The 16,495-nt window shown below is 41.8% G+C and overlaps 1 long non-coding RNA gene across 1 annotated transcript in view; it reads right to left on the reverse strand.

Annotated features, from left to right (window-relative positions):
• Window positions 1-15,041, reverse strand: part of LOC123518794 — a 69,852-nt gene extending 54,811 nt beyond the window's left edge. The window contains exon 1 of the long non-coding RNA XR_006678877.1: window positions 13,965-15,041. This is a non-coding gene — a long non-coding RNA (uncharacterized LOC123518794). The remainder of the gene's footprint in view (window positions 1-13,964) is intronic.
• Between the last annotated feature and the right edge of the window lie 1,454 nt (window positions 15,042-16,495).

Below are 16,495 nucleotides of genomic sequence, written 5' to 3' on the forward strand. Positions count from 1 at the left end.
CTTTGAAAAAAAATGCGTGATTGGAAACTACGTAACTTGATGACTTACTCATAGTTCAGTGCGATGAGAAACGTATTGGACAGGCAAATGCGTAAATAAAACCCGTAAAGTAGACGATCATAACCGAAGGAAAATAAAAAGTGAACAAATACCAGCAAAACCATGATCACATCACACAGTTATCAGTAAATCAATGGGGAGGTACAAAAAAAAAGTTAAATAAGTAAATGAATGCATATAAAGGGGTAAAAATGGATAGAAGAGGAAAGGAGCAGAGTGAAGTGGAGAGCCAAGAGAGGGGAGAGAAGGGAAGAAAGGTGAGGGGAGAGAAGACAAGAAAGGTGAGGGGAGATAAGTGGAGATGCATGTGAAAGGAGTGGAAGAGGATGTGGGAGAGGACAATGCAGCGTGGGAAGGAAAGGAGGAGAAAAGAGTGTAGACAAAGAAAGTGTTTAAATAGAAGCGGATAAAAAACAGAACAAGGAAGATTCTAACAAAGCAGAAGAGGGTAAAAACAAAATGTACACTTTCTTTGTTATCATTGGTCAAGAGCGTCATTTATACTAGCACAGAATGTAAAAAGAATAAAGGAGGATAACAAAACTACAACAAATAATAGGGCGGGGCCGCCGTGGTACAGTGGAACCATGTTTGCTTTGGAGTTCGAGGGTTCTCCAAGCGCACTGGTTCGAATCATGTCCGAGTGTAGGTTGGGCTTCCTCAGTCGGGGCAACGGTTTCTTAGCGGGTGGGCTTTGAGATAGGAGATACCCCAAAAAATATCCCCTTTAGCCCAAAAATTCCCGTGAAAATCCTGCATAGTATAAAAAAAAAAAAATACCAACGGAATACACCAGAACACAATAAATCTAAGAAAACAACTCCTTTGCTATCAGTGGTCAGAGGCATCACTGGTGGCCACGGTGATCACCATACCTGGGCGAGCTTGGCACTGTATACCCACCACTGTGCCAGGCCGAGACACCCGAGTTAGGCCACAAGTGGTGATGGTACTACCCCCGCTCATCCTCTCCCAGTGCCTCGGTGCATTACTGCTTCTTATGCCAGATACTTATGCCTGATATTTTTCTTCAATTGGTCACGCTTTTGTGCACGAGTTGTGTTGTGATTTGCTGCCAGTTACCTATTTTATTTGATTTATTTCATTAGCAAGGTGATTCTCTCTTTCTGTCTGTCTTTCTGTCTGTCTGTCTGCTTGTTTCTCTCTCTCTCTCTCTCTCTCTCTCTCTCTCTCTCTCTCTCTCTCTCTCTCTCTCTCTCTCTCTCTCTCTCTCTCTCTCTCTCTCTCTCCTTACAAGTAAACTAAAAGAAGATATAATATTTTCACTATTTCTTTCACTGTACACTTACAGGTGTGTCTTGGAAAAAAAAAAACTCACTTAAAAGCCAGCAATCAAACAACACTAATACTGCATCACAACACAAAGCACATTAAACCGTACTAACTACAACCCACGTAAGAGTAACAACATCCACCGTGACTCACTGAAACACCAAAGCCAGGATCAAATTAGGACAATATAGGAGGAAAAAATGAGGCAAGGTAAGAGATGAGGGCCGTAATGTTCCCGGCTCGAGATAAGAGACGCATCCTCGCCTTCACCTCACATTTACCTCTTATTTACATGCCGCCTCATTTCCCTAAGAGGAGCCAAATGGGGCAATGAATAGCAGGGGAATGCTGGCTGGCCGGCCGCCGCACACCCCGCCTATCCTCCTTGGGTCCCGAGCAGGCAGCGGCTGTGACTGTTATCTTAATTGGTGCAAAAGACGGCGTTCGAGGCAGAGCTGGTTGAGTCTCTAAGTTTCCCGGCTTTCCTTTCCTCCTTTCCCCTCGCTGATGAGAGAGGAGGATGAAGGGAAGAAGAAAAGATGAGTAGGAGGACTCGCACGAGGAAGTGAGAAATATTTGTGAGAGAGAGAGAGAGAGAGAGAGAGAGAGAGAGAGAGAGAGAGAGAGAGAGAGAGAGAGAGAGAGAGAGAGAGAGAGAGAGAGAGAGAGAGAGAAATGCATGACTGAAGTGGTCGATCAATGAGTTCCTCAGGAGAATTTCTTTCTCTCTCTCTCTCTCTCTCTCTCTCTCTCTCTCTCTCAACAACAAGTCGCGGAAGTTGTATTGATGGCATCGATTATCTGAGTATTCCATGAAGCAACAAACACGCCTGAACACACTCCCACCCACCCACCCACCCACCCACACACACACACACGCACACACGGCTCATCTTCCCAGGTTTAATTAAGTGTGAAACAAGATCTTCCCTCAATTGGTCTCGCTTTCATGTGATGGACTGCCTGCGTGTGCCTTCGTCTGGAATGAACGACCTTGACGGAGACTTCTGGGGTGATGCGGACGGGGTGGGCGGGAAAGGACGCCTCGCCACACCATTACCGCTGCTGGTGGGCGGGATGAACCGAATCGTGAAGCGGCAACAACTCTCCAGCTTCCACCATGATATATTTTTTTTTTCACCTCAGTCCTCACCAATGGCAAAACTTTACATGAATTAATTTTTTCCCCTCAACTTTGTATATATAGTTTTATGCCTACCGCCATTATTAATTATGCTACAGAAAGTTAGTATGGTAAACAGGTGAATTTTCCGCGACGCAAATGGTATCTTTAATTACGGAGGTGTTTTCCCGCCTGGACCTGGCAGGAGCAAAAATCTGAGATGAAGCTGTTAGTGGGCTGACTGATGGCGACCTTCAGGGAACGATGAGATAATGACAGGTATTTATCCTTTTACGAAGTGAGAATGAACTGTTGATGCCGTGGGAAATAGACAGAGAGAGAGAGAGAGAGAGAGAGAGAGAGAGAGAGAGAGAGAGAGAGAGAGAGAGAGAGAGAGAGAGAGAGAGAGAGAGAGAGAGAGAGAGAGATCACCCTCATAAAAGCTACGAGTGTTCTTTTATTTTAGTGTAGGAGGGACACCGCTCAAGAGCAACCATAAAACAACAAAAAAATCAATCAGCAAACAAGCGAATAAACACGCACACACCCAAACACTCACTCACTCACTCACACACACACACACACACACACACACACACACACACACACACACACACACACACACACACACACACACCACGTGCTTGCCTTCCTGAGTGGACGAGCGTGCAACTATAAGAAAAACAAAGCGGGCTCCACTGAACAAGGTTTCCCTCTTACCACTTCCTTCAGCAACCCGGGGGACCTCTCCTTCTCACCACCATCACCACTACCACTACCTCCTCCTCCTCCTCCTCCTCCTCCTCCTCCTCCTCCTCCTCCTCCTCCTCCTGCTGCTGTTGCTGCAGCGACAGTGGGGCTCCAGGGCGCAAGGATGAACGCTCGGGAAGAAAAATCATCCGACCTTTTCTTCTTTTTCATATCAAACTTTCCTTCCAAGGGAATGAAGTTTCACTGCCTCTCGATATACAATAATGGTGGAGTTCACTCGCTTGCTCTTATCAGTTTTGCCGTGTGGCGCGAGGAGTCGAGCGCGAAACAGGATGACTGAGGAAGTTCTTAGAGGAATAGACCAAATAAAACACAAATGAATATAGAAGAAAAACATGTGTATAGGTTAAATGAATAAGAAGTGATGTAAATGAATATGTACACTAATGCATATATTAATAAGAAGATAGATAATTGCATAGATTAATCGATCAAAATAAAAGAAACTAACAAATAAATAAAGCACGTGTCACTATGATTATAATTAACAACAAATGCCCAATATTCACCTAAACCTAATAAACAAATAAATCAATCAATAAATAACATCATATATAATCTTAAATAATTTTCAATAAAATAACTTCCTTACTCCCCTCTACGTAAAAAAAAAAAAAAAAAAAAAAAAAAAACATTCCCTCAGCTACCTCTTTATTCGCCACCACCACCACCACCACCACCACCACCACCACCACAATGACCTACAACGTGAGAAAGCGAAGGCATCCTCCTATGTTAAGAAGGCATTTGCTTAATATTTCTTTTATCGGGAGGTGGAATGGCAGTGAATGATGAACGACGGGAAGAAAAGGAATTAAAACAATGAGGAGACAGGAGGACGGGAGAGAGAGAGAGAGAGAGAGAGAGAGAGAGAGAGAGAGAGAGAGAGAGAGAGAGAGAGAGAGAGAGAGAGAGAGAGAGAGAGAGAGAGAGAGAGAGAGAGAGAGAGAGAGAGAGAGAGAGAGAGAGAGAAGAAGAAAGAGGGTCATGAGGGTAATGTGTGAGCTAAATTTGCAGACCAGGCACGTGGTGAGGATGACAATGATGCGGCCTGTGTGTGTGTGTGTGTGTGTGTGTGTGTGTGTGTGTGTGTGTGTGTGTGTGTGTGTGTGTGTGTGTGTGTGTGTGTGTGTGTGTGTGTGTGTGTGTGTGTGTGTGTGTGTGTGTGTGTGTAAAGTAAAGTAAAGTTTATTACCATCATATACATATACAAATAAATAACAAAATAGAGAATTATTGGCATGATCCGTCGAGCCGAGCCTCCCTGACGGAATATACTTAATTTATAGAAATTTCAGAATGGCTGGGTATGGTTAAATTCTACTTGTATTTTTATCTGCATACACTTATTATATATATACATATCTAAATATATAAACTACTTATTAGGCATATGCATACATACATACATACATCAATACATAAACTTATGCACCCCCATATTTACTCCTATACATATAAGCTACATGGCATACATTTATATATTAACCGGTATATCCCTAAGAACTTTGCAATGTACGTAAATGGTTTTTTTTTACTTTCTTTTTAAATTGATCTGGACTATCTGAAATAATTGTTATATCTACTAGCAAGTTGTTCGCATAGTTGTGGACCCTAAGAGAAGATGCTGTGTTTGAAAAGAGTTGTGTGATACTGTGGACATATTATATTGACATCTTGTTGTCTCGTGCCGTATCTTGATTCTAATAATATGAAAATTGGAGTTCCCTGTCTGTTTACAAAATTTTTAAGGATGAATAAAAGGACGAAAACATTTATGTATAGAATAAAGATTAAGAAGACTGCGTTCTGCGAAAATGTTGCCAGTGGAATCAAATTTTCTCAAGTTAAAAATACATCTTAAAATTTTGTTTTGGGCTATTTTTACCTTGTGTGTGTGTGTGTGTGTGTGTGTGTGTGTGTGTGTGTGTGTGTGTGTGTGTGTGTGTGTGTGTGTGTGTGTGTGTGTGTGTGTGTGTGTGTGTGTGTGTGTGTGTGTATTGTATAGGTATAGCAGAAAGTATGTTATGATAATGGCACTGGCACCTGAACAAGAGTGTCACAGCCAGTCACCAAATCAAAGGAACAACAACAACAGAGAGAGGATCGTATTGTGGCACCGCTTTTTTTGGGAGACATCCACTAATACAAACACTCCTCTGTCACCACAAGACCTCCTCCACTGCTGGCCCCTCAAGCTTTCTTTCTTTTTCCTCATTGTCGTCGCTTTCTTGCTTGTGTCAGTGCCCTATCTGAATTCCTCTTCCCCTCTTCTGTTTATTCATTTCCCAAGCCGCACCTACGTTTATGTTCATATTGTGTGATTCCAGGAGTAGTTTTCATTCATCGTTATTGTTGTATATTATTTCGTTGCATTTGTTATTTTTCTGTACGGGTTTCTTCTCTTCTCTTTTATTCATTTAGTTTTTAAACGGCACTTATAAGGTCCTGTCAAGTTTGTATTGTTCCCAGCTGCTTCCTTCCTTCTTCCTCACTGTTTTTTCTTCTAATATTTTGTTTGTGTTCTTATTCTCTCAAGTTTCTCTTCTCTATTTATTCCATTCTTAAACTCCATTTAGACTGGTGTCCTGTCAACTTTGTATTTTTTTCCCCAGCAGTATTCTTTATTTTTCATTGTAGTTTATTTTCTCTTTCAATATTTGAGCCACTATCCCATAAGAATTCCTCTCCTTCCCTCTTTCTTATTTGCAGGTGCTTCTTATTCTTATATTTCTTATTCACTATGAATAATTTCTATATGTGGTATTTGTTTTTTTCGCCTGTCGTCTTTTACATGGTTGCGCGTGTCACTTTCCTTTAACAATTCATCCTTTTTTCTTTTACTTGTTTAATTTTCAAGCGGCACATATTCTTATGTTCTAAACTAAGTTTGTATAATTCCTACCATATTTCTTGTTCTTTTCAGCTATTATATTTTATTGTAATATTCGTGTCATTGTTCTTTCTATACTCCTTCAACTAATTAATTTTTTCAGGGGCGTTTATTCCCTTTCAAATTTAGATCAATCATCTTTGAACCTATAAGTTTTTTTCACATATATTTTTTGTTCTAATGACTCATCAGTACTTCTTCGGCGTAAGAAGACAAAAAAATTACCTTCAATTTTCCAATATTTTCTCATCTGTGTCAGTGTTTACACAGCTAGAAAGATTGAGGAAGGATAATCCTCGCAACAAAAGAGTTAATGCTTATAGTTGAGTTTGTTTAAGATAGCAATATACATAATTCACTTTTATTCTTATGTTTCTTGCACGTCATCTCTACTTTCCTCACTCATTTATAAATCTTTCATTCTTCTATTTTCAGCGATACTTATTTTCGTATTTCTGTTTAAGTGTCCCTAATTTCTTGTTTTTTTTTTTTTTTTACAGTTCCTTTACGTCATCCCTTCCTTTGCTGCTCATGTCACTGTCCTTTCAAACGTTTATTATCTTTTATTTTATTTTTTTTACTTCTTCCTCTTTTATGTGTAAAGAGTAATTTTGTATAATATATTGCTGCTATTCTTCTTTCATGGTTCATTTACTAAATTGTTATTGTGTTATATTTATTTCTAATTTTTTTTTCTCTATCAGGCTAATTATTCGTTATTTGTGCTAACTCATTTATCATTAGCCTTTCTGTCTTCTCTCTCCCACGTTTGTCTTTTTCCTATTCGCTTCTAGGCAATTAGTATGTATCGTTGTGCGTTCATTCAACTTTCTATAATTGTAATGAGTAGTCTATATATATATCTCTGCCTTTCATCTCTAATAATTGGCACGCCTGCATCCTCTCGGTGATCTCATAATATATTCTTATCTTCCTATCTATCGCTCTACTAATTCTGAATGGTCCGTCGCAATAAATTTCGACAAAAGTTAGATTTTCTTCTGATCTTAAACAGCGTTCCTCAGACTTTTCTGAACGCACCATCACTGTGGTCAAAAGAGGAAGGGAACTCAACACTCCATAGTTGGGTGCTGACTCACCAGCACCCTCTTCACATGCTCATTAAGACCACAGCTGCTTAAACAGTTACGAGGAATAATGAAAAAAGAATATTACTGATTCTTTCTTTGCATTTCTTTGAACTAATCATTCTATTCCTTTTAATTTTGACATATATTTTGAAGTATATTAATTGAATAGATATATTTCTTAATTCATTCTCCAAAATAATATTAGCACGTGAACCACAGAAATTTCACCATCTGAGGATACATGTAAAGACACTCCATCCTTCCAGGCTTCTCCCCACCTCCCAACTCTCTCTCTCTCTCTCTCTCTCTCTCTCTCTCTCTCTCTCTCTCTCTCTCTCTCTCTCTCTCTCTCTCTCTCTCACCGTACTACATCGAAGCACACACTTAAACGCACTTTTTACACGCATTCCTTTACCGTTCACTCTCCCTCTCGCATTCCCACTTCGTGAAAAACACAGCGGTACACCGAGGCTCAAAGCAGAACTTGGGGGATCCAGGAGTGCTTTCAATACAATGTTCGCATGGCACAAACTCTTCTCCCTCGCCTCTTCCCACCTAACAATCACAATCACGTCCAGAGAAACAAAGCGCGACACTTGTGCTCAGTAAAACCAATAGCCGAGAGAGAGAGAGAGAGAGAGAGAGAGAGAGAGAGAGAGAGAGAGAGAGAGAGAGAGAGAGAGAGAGAGAGAGAGAGAGAGAGAGAGGAGAATGGATAACTAAAAATAGGTAAATAAAGCAGTCAATCAGTCAGCCAATCAATTCCTTCTCTCTCTCTCTCTCTCTCTCTCTCTCTCTGGTTCCGACCTACCGCAAGGAGAATGACCCGCTATTTTTTGGTTTATGAAAGAAACAGAGGATGGAAAAGAGAAAGAAAAATGAGAAAGAGAAAAGAAACCTCAAAATCCTAAACCTCTACCACCACCACCACCACCACCACCACCACCACCACCACCACCACTGCGAATACCTCTCGAAACTCAGCGCAAAAAAGAAAGACGAAGAAAAAAAAAAAGAAAAAAGGAAAAATAAAGAAACATTCACAAACTCGGAACGCTCCCGATACTTCCTGCTGCCTGATGGTCTTCTTTCATCTGCCTGGATTACTGGAGGAGGAGGAGGAGGAGGAGGAGGAGGAGGAGGAGGAGGAGGAGGTTGTGGTGGCGGTTGTGGTGGTGAAGGATAAAAGTAAAAGGGAAAGTAAGAGGTGTCCACTAAGCAAACACGGACACGAAAGAGTGACTGAAGGTGTGTGTGTGTGTGTGTGTGTGTGTGTGTGTGTGTGTGTGTGTGTGTGTGTGTGTGTGTGTGTGTGTGTGTGTGTGTGTGTGTGTGTGTGTGTGTGTGTGTGTGTGTGTGTGTGTGTGTGTGTGTGTATGTCAGAACAAACAGTGGTCACAGCTGCATCAACAACACATCGTTTGTCTTGACCATTCTCTGGAGTTCTGTTCTTTTTTTTCTTATTTTTCTCCCAGCCTCTCTCTCTCTCTCTCTCTCTCTCTCTCTCTCTCTCTCTCTCTCTCTCTCTCTCTCTCTCTCTCTGGTTTGTAATCCGTCGTGAACTTCTTCTTTGTCATGTTATATCTTCATTTATCTTTATTGTCCTCTGTTTACATTTTCCTTTTGTGTCTTATTATCGTCTTACTTTTACTGCTCCCTCTCTCTCTCTCTCTCTCTCTCTCTCTCTCTCTCCAGTCGATCCCTGAGACTCGCTTCCCGTTCGCTCATTCTTTCACTCTGCTGTCAGAAAACGGGAAAATCATTAACTTCAAAGCATGAGAGAGAGAGAGAGAGAGAGAGAGAGAGAGAGAGAGAGAGAGAGAGAGAGAGATAAAGAAAGAGGAAAGGGAGGAAGAAATTAGCCTCGGCAACCATCCTATCTCACCCCATACAGTGGTGCGACATTAATGAGTTGAAGAAAATGGAAGAAAATTGCGAGGAAAGGGGAAGAGAGAATCATCTACAAGGGAGGACGGGACAGGGAGACGGAGAGAAGTGGTGTTTGAATTTGGGTCGACTTATCCTGGCTATTCACAGCTTCGTCTGACCCAAAAATGAGACAGACAAGCTAACGGATGCGCTTTCTTGTATACTACACGCAGAGGTGGAGAGGAACAGCACCAACACGAGTGGGAGGAATTCATAAGGGAAGGAAGGCACGAGATCATTTGGGAGGTTGGAGGGGAAAGGGAACGGAAGGTGAAGAGCAAGGTAACACGGTAATAATAGACCGAAGGGTGCCTGGAAATATCAAGAGTATTTCGAAGAAGTGTAAATGTGAAGATGTTTGCATCTTCGTGGCTCTCGATTCGTAAGGTGTCTGTGCTGCGTGCCAAGTGGTGGTGGTGGTGGTGGTGGTGGTGGTGGTGGTGGTGGTGGTGGTGGTGGTGGTGGTGGTGGTGGTGGTGGTGGTAGAGAGAAGAGAGAGAGAAAGAGAGAGAGAGAGAGAGAGAGAGAGAGAGAGAGAGAGAGAGAGAGAGAGAGAGAGAGAGAGAGAGAGAGAGAGAGAGAGAGAGAGAGAGAGAGAGAGAGAGAGAGAGAGAGAGAGAGAGAGAGAGCAACACTTCATGATATAAATACACGTAACACTGACCTAAGTAGGATCTCTATAAATAACCTCCCCCAAAAAAAAAAAAAAAAGATGCACAATGTCCCTGTTTTCCTTCATCTTCTCCGGGTTTTTTCTCCCTTCCTTCCCTGACATCATTCCACAGCAAGTTACGATCATCAAGTTAACACGTAAAAAGAATAACTAAATGCCTGTTGGTACATATATACGCTGAACGAGCAATGATAAAGAGGATAAACCCTCATTTTTTTTCCCCTTCTATTATATATATTCCCCATGTCAGTAGGTACTAACATCTGACGTCACACAGTAATCTCCTCAATGAACACATCAAAGGCCGACGCTCATAGGCAACTAAAGGAACATTCTGAAAATTCCGACCATTATTTAGGAGACTATAAATTGTAAACCTTATCCTACTGACCTCGCTTTGGAGAGAGAGAGAGAGAGAGAGAGAGAGAGAGAGAGAGAGAGAGAGAGAGAGAGAGAGAGAGAGAGAGAGAGAGAGAGAGAGAGAGAGAGAGAGAGAGAGAGAGAGAGTGAGAAAGGTTCCCACGCATACATTAAGCAGGATCCGGCAAATCACTTAAGGCAGACATCTGGGAGCCGACCACCTTCTTAGCCTCAACCACCTGTAACGCTCACCACACACACACACACACACACACACACACACACACACACACACACACACACACACACACACACACACACACACAGCCTGCCCAGCTCATCACCACATCACTAGTCGCCTGCACTTCAAAACCTCACTTTACTCTGCCAACCCTCTTCCTCTTTTTCCTCAACAGCCTACCCAGCACTCTTTTCGTCCCGTCTCGTCTCGTCTCTTCGCCTCCCCTCGCCTCCTAAGCCTTCAACTCACGTCCTCTACTCCGCACTCCACACGGCAGACTCCAGCACTCCACCTCGCACCGCCTCTTGCAAAATACATGCACGCACACTTCCCTTGCCATGCACGTGTCCACTGGAAGCAAGCACCCTTACTTCCACTACGCCACTTACTTTCACTTCTCCCCTGCACACCCACACACTCGTCTCTTAACCCTCTCCGTTATTGCTTGTGCAGGACGCGGGTAACTTTCCAGGTAAATGATGCTAAATCCACGGATACACTTACTCCAGTCTCCCTGATGAATTCTAGGCACGGGGCAGATTGAATGAATTGAATAATAAAAAAGAAAATTGTGTTGAAATGTTGTATCTCTTTAGGTACAGTCGCTAACCCGATTATCTTGCATGTATATCTGGATGTAAAGTGATTATATATATATTTTATTCCACGGTTTGCACAGACACACCGCCTCTCCCCCCCAAACCTACACACTTTTTTTTTTACAACTAATCTCTTTGTAATTCTTTCGAAATAATTCCATAGCGTTCCCTCGAGCTGTCACTCTGTATTTTGTGTTTCAAATCTGATTATAGTTTCCTTTTATATCTGGCTATCATTTAAGCGCTAATCTCCTTAACGTTGAATAACCCAAAGAGAAAGAGAGGAAACGCAGAGAGAGAGAGAGAGAGAGAGAGAGAGAGAGAGAGAGAGAGAGAGAGAGAGAGAGAGAGAGAGAGAGAGAGAGAGAGAGAAACTTTCGTTCTCCTCCGGGCAATCTGTTCTCCTCGGCCACTCCCTCCTGCAGCGTTTCCTCAACCTGTCAATAATCCCTCTCCCTTCAAGCTGCAAAACCCTCGTCTGCTGGCGCCCAAAGGAAACTGCCTCATTCGCTCCAATTCCAATCCAATCTAACAACACAGCGGTTCACAGCAGGAGGGCAACAGGTACAAATCCACGGCTACATATACATATACAGTATACACACACACACACACACACACACACACACACACACACACACACACACACACACACAAGATCTCCAGTGACAGTTGGTGCATGCTGTATCATTCCAATTAGATACATGAGAAGTGTTTGATTGTGAAGCATGACGATGAGAGAGAGAGAGAGAGAGAGAGAGAGAGAGAGAGAGAGAGAGAGAGAGAGAGAGAGAGAGAGAGAGAGAGAGAGAGAGAGAGAGAGAGAGAGAGAATCACATAACCTTCTCAGAATTTTAATGTTAGTTGACTGTGTTTACTTCTAACTTAAAATTTCAGTGTTTGATTTTGATTGAATTTTTGTATGTGTATCTCTCTCTCTCTCTCTCTCTCTCTCTCTCTCTCTCTCTCACACACACACACACACACACACACACACACACACACACACAAGACACACATATGCGTATCAAAGTTCCGTAAAATGAATATAAAAGAAAGAAAAGTCATGTTCCTGAGGCAATCTATACACCCTCCCCGGCCTCCACACACGCGCAGATTAAAATAGTATTTAAGAACAATGTTCCCTAGGCGACTAATAAAATTTCACAACCAGATACTAAAGACTCTCCTTTTTTTTTAGTATACATTTTTGTGGTAGTTTTATATGTATGATTTTTTTTTTCTATCTCTGTCTATTCCTCTTTTTTTATTTTCCCTTCAGGCGTTTTCCTTCGAAGCAAGAGTAGCAGAGTGATAGTTTTACCACTCTATTGAAATTAAAAGTAATTTTCTTGTTTTTTTCCTCAATAATGAAACGGTTGATGGATTGACAGATTGAAGGAGAGATTGAGACCAACTGACTAATTGACTGATTGATAAGTTCCCTAAATAACTGACTAATAAATCACAGGGAAACACCTAAAACAAAAAGACTGTACTGCATGAGTTTTTAACCTCTTCGCTTAGGATTGCTAATAGTAACAAAAATATTTGAGTAAAATAACGACAACGAAACAGCAACAAAACTTTAAACACGTCCGGAAAATCATTATTGCACAACAACTCAAGGGAAACAGTGACATATTTCATTTTATCTTATCTATTTCTTTTTTAATTTGACATACCACGAATTCCAAGTCACCGCGTTCCGTCACAGCTGAGCTAATCTTGGACGCGTTACTTGCCATCCACGTAGCGCCAGTAGCGAGATGTGCTGCCCACTGAACCCCTAGAAATTTTTCGTATGCCTCTCCCATAACCTCTCTCTCTCTCTCTCTCTCTCTCTCTCTCTCTCTCTCTCTCTCTCTCTCTCGTTTTATCTCTTTTCAGCTATATCTCGCATTACGTAAGCTTCTTTGTCATGTTATATCTTCTTTTATCTTTATTATTCATTGTTTGTATTTATATTTTCTTTTGTGTATTGGAATATCTCTTTTCCCCTCACTGTTCTCTCTGTTTCTCTCTCTCTCTCTCTCTCTCTCTTGTTCGCTCGCCACGTGTCACCAAAGCCTTTCTTTCTTACACAATTTTACAAGAATCCTTCCCTCTGCAATCTTCGCCCTCCCAGGCATCTTTCCAATCCCCTCCACTCTTACCGGCTCTCCTTCCACTTCTTACCAGCATCCCCTATTTCACAATAAATCCCCCTTCTGTCTCTTTACTCTCTTCCTTTCCATCTCTATTTGAACAACACTGCAATTCCCCTTTCCCTTTCCATCTCTTCCCGCTCTCCTCTCTTCCCTATTAGTGTTCCAAGTCTCCCCTTCCTTCTATCCATGTCATCTTCTCTTCCATCTCCTCCCTGCTTTATTTTTCCTCTTCCCTTCCATCTCTTTCCCAACACAACAATTTCCTTTACTCTCATATAACTTGATCATCTTCTTTTCCTCCCCAAGCTCGGTTTCTTTCCTGCTCTGCCGACATCCATTAATAGGACGAGATGTTACTCAAAGGTATATACATCAGTAGACAAAAGAGTCCGAGTAGGAGGGTTTCTGAGTGTGTTGCCAGATCAATGGAGGCGATTGCTCCATGCTCGCCTGTACAAGTGACGCGCGAACAATGCCGTCTCTGTGTGGTCTTCACTCAGCAATAGATTAATTAAACAAGCGTAGTTGTTTTTAGTTCGAGTCCTGTGTACGTGTATTTTTTTTCTCTATTCGTTTCAATGTTGCTTATGTTTATATTCCGTCTCTATTGTTATAATAATTGTAACGAGTGAAAAAAGGCACTCTAATTGGTCTTAAGTTCCTTACATTCCTGACCTGTGCATACCTGGACTTGTTAATTAAAAGATATGAAATAAAAGTAACAGAGGGATAACACCTACTCTTGATGAAAGTCTAAAAGTAACAGAGAGATAACACTTACTCTTGATGAAAGTGACGCGCCAGTGGAAGCGAGGCACCAGATTCTCTGTAAGGAAGAAAAAAAAAGTAATAGTTCTGAAGATGAAGAAAAAAAACCGTGAATGCAATAGAATTAAGAATAACAAGAAAAAAATAACAAAGAGAAAAAAAAACAACAACACAAGCAAAAGAGAGAAAAGTGAGCCAATAGTTGAAGCACTGGAACAACAAGAATGCATCAGAGTTAAGAGCAAAAACGAAAAATAATATAGAGCAGGAGATCAACAAAACAATAAGCTTGCTACAAATTGTCTTTCACCTGAGGAGACTCATAAAGTGCCTCGCTCATATCCTCGGCAAATACTGAGCCTTCTTCACCCTTGGCCTTGCCTCTCTTCCTCCTCCGCTTCCTCCTCCTCCTCCTCCTCCTCCTGCTTGTCCGTGTCCTCCTCCTTATCTTTTATTTCCTACTCTGTTTCTCCACTTTTAGTCATTGAAAAAAAGTCTGTTAAAATACAACACCTAACTTTGTGTGTGTGTGTGTGTGTGTGTGTGTGTGTGTGTGTGTGTGTGTGTGTGTGTGTGTGTGTGTGTGTGTGTGTGTGTGTGTGTGTGTGTGTGTGTGTTAGGAGAAGGGGAGGTCTTGCAGTTTCAAGGTCGAGCACATAAGTCTTGCCAGGCAGAACGTTTTATCTGTTTAAAATTGGCGATCATTTATTTCTTCATACGTATACAAGGATAGGTGTCGGCGAGCTGCGAAAATGTCCAAATTGTACCATGCTGTGGTTAAAGGATTAGACAACTCCGCAAAAAAGACACATCATTCTCTTTCCTGGTGATAAAACGTTACAAAGAAGAAAAAAAACGAAAGAAAACAAAAACGAGACTAGAAGTTGCATGGAGTCCTTGAGAAAAAAAAAAAAAACTTCAATCATAAGTTATAACACTTAAGTCAAAACAAAGACACTTTTACTTTTAGGGGGACGGGAACACCCACCCCCACAGCACACGAAGGAGGAAAAGACGAGGAAAAAGATAAAACAAGTGGAGGAAAGAAACCAGAAGAAAGAGATAAGACACAAGAAAGACAGAGAGAGAAAGGTCACTGATGAAAAAACAGGCACACACACACACACACACACACACACACACACACACACACACACACACACACACACACACACACACAAGGAAAGCCAGATAAAAAGGGGAACAGGGGAAGGGACGGAAGAGGCTGAAGGAGAATGAGATGAGACATTTGGGAGTGGTGGAGGATAAGAAGGAAAAAAGGCAAGGCTAATGATGTGGTCGTGAGGTTGGACATTGCACCTTGGGGAAGATAATCTGTTTACTTCTTCACTTTTTAAACATGGGTTGGGGAGAGAGAGAGAGAGAGAGAGAGAGAGAGAGAGAGAGAGAGAGAGAGAGAGAGAGAGAGAGAGAGAGAGAGAGAGAGAGAGAGAGAGAGAGAGAGAGAGAGAGAGAGAGAGAGAGAGAGAGAGAGAGTAAAAGGAATGAAAAAAGAATGCTAGTGAAAGAAAGATGATATAAAAAAAAGTGTCTGAAAGAATGAAAGAAAGAAAAAAAGAGACAACGCAAGTTAAGACAATAATAAGTAAAAATTAAAAATAAACAGGAAACCAAGAGGAGAAAAAGAATGAGGAAGTAAATCAAAACACGTCAATAAATAAAGAAAGCAAATGCAGGAAACTGAAGAGAAAGAAGACAAATGAAAACAATAATGGAATCTTACTTAAAATGGAAACAAATGCATAAAAAAAAAAAAATCGGAGTAAAATAACAGATGAGATGAGGAAGCAAATCACGTAAAAATTTGTCCATTAATGAGGAAAACGACAAGCAAAGGAGAGAAAAGAGAGACAGAAGCGTCGTCAGCAGCCACGGATCATTAAGAGGCAGGAAAATGTTGCGTGAATGTTAGTCTTTCATGGCGACGGGAGGGAAAAGATCAAAGGAAGCAGGAAGTGGCTTTGGTCAGGAAATAAATTACTCCTTTAAGTGTTTTTGTTTTGTCTTTTTATGCCGCAAATGACTCTCTCTCTCTCTCTCTCTCTCTCTCTCTCTCTCTCTCTCTCTCTCTCTCTCTCATTTGCATGTACAAGGTATGCAAATGTGAAACAAAACACGAAGGGAAAGGTGTCAGTAATGTGTCCCAAGTCTCACTCTTCGCCCCACAACGAGGCGACTGACATCACCAAGAGGGACGAGTATTGGAGACACGCCACATCAATAAGCTGCCAGCCAATCATAACTAAGACCCTCGCCTTCCTACTATCCCTTGTCACATTGCACAAATCTACCTACTTCCCTGCCTCTCAGCTCCCCTTCTCTCTCTCTCTCTCTCTCTCTCTCTCTCTCTCTCTCTCTGCTCCCGTGCTTCTCTCCGCATCTCTCTCTCCACGCATCGTCACTGGAGGGTTAGTGTGTAAAAATTCTCCCCTCCTGCATCCATTGCCACGCTCCCTCGCTACCCTGCATCAGCTGACACACGCGCCGCCCCTTCGCCTCGCGAGGCCAGGCCACCCTACTCAG

This window comes from Portunus trituberculatus, chromosome 44 (genome assembly GCF_017591435.1).
Source record: "Portunus trituberculatus isolate SZX2019 chromosome 44, ASM1759143v1, whole genome shotgun sequence".
In the NCBI taxonomy this organism is placed as follows: domain Eukaryota; kingdom Metazoa; phylum Arthropoda; class Malacostraca; order Decapoda; family Portunidae; genus Portunus; species Portunus trituberculatus.